Here is a 6099-nt window from a genome sequence, read left to right on the forward strand (position 1 = left end):
CTTTTGACATTTGATTTGTGAATGAATGAAATACTCAAAGAAAGCAAGACATCAAAACTGTAACCACTTGCTACTAAACTGAACCAGTCTGATACTAAATGAGTAAGGCTCAAGTTATCCAACACTTTCTCCTTGTGAACTCCCAGGGGCAGGGAACACTGTTGTTCATTTTACACTGGGTTCTCTTTAGTGAATCTAGGTGTTCTGGTTTGCTTTTTACAACGTGTTACTGCAATGAGGTATGCAAAGATAAATAACTCATTGTCTTAAAAAACACTTCCTTGTAACTCAGGAACTCTACTGACAAAGAAGGAAATAATATGAGAGACAAGAGAATGCATCCCAGGAAATTAGGAGATTGTCTTAAATAGAATAATATAACTGGCAATCTTTCTAATTCCATACTACCTTTCTCTGTTGTTTTTGGTGTTAAGCACATGTTTCTACCACTGAGATACATAACCACCATCCCATAACCCTTTTCAAATTAAATTACAGTCATTTTCACAAACTGGTATTCTGGTCTTCTGTCTTTGCCTCAAAAAAAAAAAATTGAAGTCATTAGAACAAATCTATACAACCCACCAACTAAAATTTTACCTGAAAAGTCTATGAACCTAAGAGAAAAAAATACATCCTAAAGATAAAGATAGAACAGGACCTGGTGGCACATGACTCCAATCCCAGCACTCAGAAGTCAGATGTGAGGATCACAGAAAACTTGAGGCTAGCCTGGGCTACAGAGTAAGACATACAAAACAAAAGGAAATGCAAAGACAGGCTCATGAACCAGTAAAATCCTCTGCTTCTCTGAGCCTCCTGTCTTCAGAGACTGCTCCCAAGTCCCAGATACTAGATTTAGTAGAGAAGCTATAATTTCCCATCTTTACCAATCAGCTAAATTTACTATCAATTGTATTAGAAATATATAAAGTAAGTATAAAATCAAGTCATTTATAACATTGGGATATGTTTAGTATGATGGTTTGTATTTGGTTTGTGAGGAAGGTTTTTGTTTGTTTGTTTTTTGTCTTCCTGGTTTTGTTTTCCTGTTTGTTGGTTTAAGACAGTGCCTCTATCCCTAGCTAGTCTTAAACTTCTAACCATCCTGCCTTTAACTCCGTACCCCATTTATACAGTGCTAGGGATCATGATCAAATCTGATACTTTATGTATGTTATGCAAGCACTCCACCAACTAAACTACATTCCCCCATTTGTGCTATCTATACCCTAGGCAAGTTTATCTAGGTCTAAGTATTAATAAGATTTGGCATCTTGTTTAAATAGTATTTCCCCCTTACAATGTAATTTTGGCAAAAAGAATTATTGTTTCAAGTAGTAAAGCATGGGTGAGCTACTAGGTTCCGGCAAATAAATTCATCTTGAGGAAAAATAAATAAATGAAGTGTAATGCCCCAGGTCCATAATCCCAGAAGCTGGCAGGGTAAATTCAAGGCCAGCCTGAGCTGTATCTAGTGCCTGCCAGGTCAACCAGGGCTACAGAGTAAGATCCTGCCTCACAAAAGAAAACAGACAAACAACTTAAATGAAGCTAATTCTTTATCACTATGCATTCAGTGATGTACAAGAATAACTTTTAAACTGACATTCCACAGCCCGTTTGACCCATATTCTATTAGAAGGAAAACATACAGTATCACATAAATTCTTTAGTCTCTTGGGGATTTTTTTCAGGGGCCTCTTTAAAAATCAGTTGTAAATATGTGTTTAAACACGTTTCACTGTCTCATTGCAAGTTAAAAAACAATTCACACAGCAATCATTATACTTTGTGGTGGATTGAGAACCAAAGGGGATCCTGCACAATCCTTACTCCTGCCGTGCTCCTCTGAAAAGCATGGGTAAATATAGATTACTCCTCGTTTTCAGAGTTGCTTACAATCTTACTTTTGTTTCCTAATTTTAAGGAAGAAATGTACTGAATTATTTTAAAATCTTGCATTTGTAAGATGAAATACTTCCAGATTTATAAGTATGCTATAAAATGTGTGCATCTATCATTTACTTAAACCAATATGATTTTACCATGCAATTTATAAAATAAATCAATAACAACCACTGCAAGGAAATAAATCTATTTTTCAATTAGCACTAGTAAGATTCTATTTACTTAAGTGAAGAGTATGAATAACAAAAGGCTCAATCTCTATCCTGAAAAAAAATATTTTAATGATTTTTTAAATACACATCATTATCAATTTCTTTGTGTCGGTCTAAAGAACAAATCAAACACACTATAGTTTAGAAATTAAAATGCCACAGATCACAAAATAACTATTCTATATTCAAACAAAGTCAACATCATATTATAGGATTACAAAATGACCTTGAGACTTTGCTGTCCAGCTACCCAAAGGGCCCATTTACTTGCTGAAATTATCTATTTTTGGCAGAGAAAACTCACTACACAATAGATATATCTGCCCCTCCAAGACTCAACTTGAAGCTTTTTATTTTACTTTATAGGGAGTACGGAGTAATAAAGCAGAAACACTCAATGTGCACAAAGGGCCAAGGACACATTTTCACTTTGAAGGCACTGCACAAGTACAGTAAGAAAATGCCACAACATACTCAAGTTTTAGCACATACTTCCAGAAATTTTACTTGAGTTCAAGAAACTTACACACCTTTTATTATTCATGACAATTGATTTTTAAGACTAATTTCTAATACCCAAGATATACACCCAGAAATAATAAATAAATAAATAAATACAATTTATATGTCCACCTCAATGCCCCTGGTATTTTAATTAAAAATGTACACTTTTCCTGATCATAAAGATTTGGTTTAGATGTTTTAAAAGTTCAAATAGCTATTAAGCTACACTTTGCTTTGGCACTAGCTCCCCCTCTAGACCAACCTAAAATAACTGCATTTAAAAAAACAAACAAGAAACACAAATTTTTGTAACCCACTAGCAAATTTCAAAATTCATCACTTTTGAGGACATTGTTATTTCTTTTATTTTAAAAAAAAAAAAGCTGCTTTGAATTTATTTTTTTAAAATACTGTGTTATATAACCAGAATGCTCGTCTTGGGCTCAGTTCTACGCACCTTAAGTAGAACTGATTTGTAGGAAAAACAACCTGAAATGACTTTAAATTTAAAAAAAAAAAAAATCCTTTAAAAACAATCTGTAGTGTACCATATGTAGATTATTTTTAATCACTCTCCTAGTAGATCACAAGACACCCTTCACATTAACTCACTATCTGATCAAAGACATCTCTGCACGTTCCTGCAATCTATGCAAGTCTCATTCCAGCTGCTCAGCTCTTCAACTCAAACAGAATTCTCGATTTATAGAAGAGCAAACGGAAAACCCATGCCTCCAAACCACCCTTGTAGGCTCCTTATAGTCTATTCATCTCTCGTTCCCTACATTTTTAACCGGCCTGTAATTTCAAATGCTTGTATTGCTAAGACACTGCAGTATTTGTAATTAAGACTTCTTATTTCACAGGGACAGCAATGTGGAGGACCGTATTATTGGCACAGACTTCTAGGCTGCCTTAAAGAAAAGTAACATCTTACTCCTTTTCTTCAGTGCACTTTTTCTCTCCTAAAATGCTTCCTTTAAAACCTTTAAAGGCAGTATGCATATAAGATAGAACTTTAATCAAGAAAATAAATAAGTACTAAACCCCAGGAAGAGCAAGAAAACTAAGACCTACTTAAGAGTTTCTACGGAGCAAAGGCAAAGTTAAGTCAGTGAGTTGTGATAAATTTAACTCTTAAGCTGATAAAACTTGCGTTGCATTTATTCCCTGAAACCTCTAAATTTGGAGTGATCTACTGGAGGGTACAGTTTTCCTGGGTTCACCTTATGTTTCCTTAAAAGTAACGTACAAAACTGACACAAAACCGAAAAACACCAATCTCCTTGCTTTTCTCCAAGGCCTCAATGTTTAAAGACAAAACGCTAAAAGCTCATCAGGGTGCTAAACCCTAACCATGACAATGCCATTTAACTTAAGAAATACGTCTCTGGAGATTGCGATGCCCACGTCCAGAGAACAGGTGCTGCCACGGAAAATCCCCCTCAACTCCAGCAGGACAGACCTCGCTAAACTGAGATGACTCATTTAACCTTCCCAAATAAGTTGAGACACTCCAACAGCCGCCAGCTTGTCATTTGTAGATCAAAGGAAAGGGGGCTACCGAGGCACCCAAGCCAATAACTGCCCAGCCTCAGCGGATCTTTGTGCAGGTTCACTCCGACTCCCAGCCCCCGAAGTCCACACAGAAACCCCGCAAAGCAAAGGAGCCCACCTTCCCACGGTCTGACCGCGGGGACCCGGCTGCGGGGGGTGACGGAGAGGAGCGGTAGGTGCAGAGATGCGCTGAGGGACACCTCCCACCCCGCCCCCATCCCTCGGGTCCCGAGCTCCGGCCCCTGCCCTGAGCAGGGATGCAAGACGCCACGGCGCCCCTCACCCTTCCCCGCGCCGAGGCACCGTGGGGCATCTCGGGGGCTCCCTCCCCACTTTTCCCGGGGCCGCGGGATGAGCAGCAGCAGCGCAGCAGTTGCAGCAACAGGCCTGGGATCGGCGGGAGGAGGAAGGAGCGACCGGAGCCCAGGCTCCGCAGAGCCCGCGCCCGCCCCGTCCTGGAGCCCGCGGCGCGCGGGGCCCGGCTCCCTAACGCCCCCTTACCCGAGGCGGGAGCGAGGCGGTCGGCGCCGTCCCCCGTCGCCACCGCCACTGCCTTCAGCCGCAGCTGGACGCGCCGGGAGAGTGGGAGGGGTGGCGGGGTGGAGGATGCTACTCCCGACTGAAGGGAGAGGAAGAAACGGAAACAGGAACCGCGGCCGCCGCTTAACGGAGCCTTCGGCGCCACTGACTGAGGGAAAGCGCAAGGCGGCGCGAGCCAGGCAGCGGCTGACAGCGCGAGACCGAGCGCGAGCCGGGTCCAGGGCGCGCGACCCCGAGCAGCGCCGGCCCCATTCCGTGAGGAAAGGGAGGAACGGGTTGGCTGGGAGCCGGGAGGGGGCGGCGGGGGACCTGGAGCCGAGGGAACCCGGCCACTCGGGTCGGCCCCAGACCACGCGCGCACGCGCCGGAGTGGCTCCGACCCGGAGCGCAGGCGGGGAAGCCTCCGGCCGGCCGGCGCGAGGGAACGGGCGGGCGGGCGAGCGAGCGTGCGCGCGCGGGTAGGGGCGCGCGCCCCTCGGCGTCCCAGCCTTCTGGGGGAGGGCGCGCATGCGCCGGCCGCGGCCTCCTCCAGCGACCCTGGCATGTGCACAGGCTCCTCCCCGTCCCCTTCCTGTGTGCGGGTGGACAGCGGCGCTGCAGCATCCCGGGCCCCGGCGGGACCCGAGTTCCAGCAGGGCAGCGGCCGCGCGCGGGCTCGGGCTCCGGTGCACACCGGCCGTAGGCCGCCTGAGGGCCGGCGGCTAAAGGGAACAACGCTCCCTGCGCCCTGGCGGCCAAGCCCTTCGCCCTGGAGCTCAGGCGGGCTCCGCGCTACTTTTCGGGGTTCTCTCGCTGCTCATCCGTTGCGGCACGAGCACACGATGGCACCGCTGCCACGGAGGCTCTGGGCGGTCCGGCTACCCTGCGGGCTCTGTCTCCACCTCTACGCGAAGACCCCCTGCAAAGGGCCCGAGTTCGAAGCCCGGCCTCTCCGGGCCGCAGCTGCCACAGCCCTTCGGAGGCGGAAGTTTATTGAGTACGGGAGAAAGGAGGGAGAGGCTTTTCCCTGGGATGCTTCCTACCCGCTCGCACTCTGGGATCCTGGCGCCCGCGCTGCTGAGCCGTGGGCCGAAGGGCTACCTCAGACCGGCCCGCGGGGCGAGTTGAGCGGGGGGACCCAGCCGCGCCGCCCCGGCACACAAAGTAGTCGCGGGCCGAGGGGTGCCGTCGTGGCCAATCAGAGCCGGGAGCCCAATGAGTGGAGTGCGAACTGGCCAATCAGAGGGCCGCAAGATGAGCTTCCCGTGCCGAACTCTTCCCTGTAGCCTGGGGACCCAGATCCCATGCTGGAGGGTGCAGGCGGGTTGCTGGGTGGAAAAGCTACCCTCTCGGCACAGATCTATTTAAGTAGATACTGTGGATACTTACCTCTTAG

At 46.6% G+C, this 6099-nt stretch overlaps 1 protein-coding gene across 4 annotated transcripts in view; it reads right to left on the reverse strand.

Annotated features, from left to right (window-relative positions):
* Fut8 (fucosyltransferase 8) overlaps positions 1–5855 on the reverse strand; it is a 214633-nt gene extending 208778 nt beyond the window's left edge. For 2 of the 4 annotated variants that reach the window (XM_038337846.1, XM_038337844.1), the window contains exon 1: positions 5747–5855. The gene's annotated coding sequence lies outside the window, so the exon portion shown is untranslated. Of the gene's footprint in view, positions 1–4685; positions 5119–5746 lie in introns of those variants that run through there. The other 2 variants (XM_038337845.1, XM_038337843.1) reach the window with 1 other exon arrangement.
* Positions 5856–6099: the final 244 nt, after the last annotated feature.

Source organism: Arvicola amphibius, chromosome 7, assembly GCF_903992535.2.
Source record: "Arvicola amphibius chromosome 7, mArvAmp1.2, whole genome shotgun sequence".
Lineage (NCBI taxonomy): Eukaryota > Metazoa > Chordata > Mammalia > Rodentia > Cricetidae > Arvicola > Arvicola amphibius.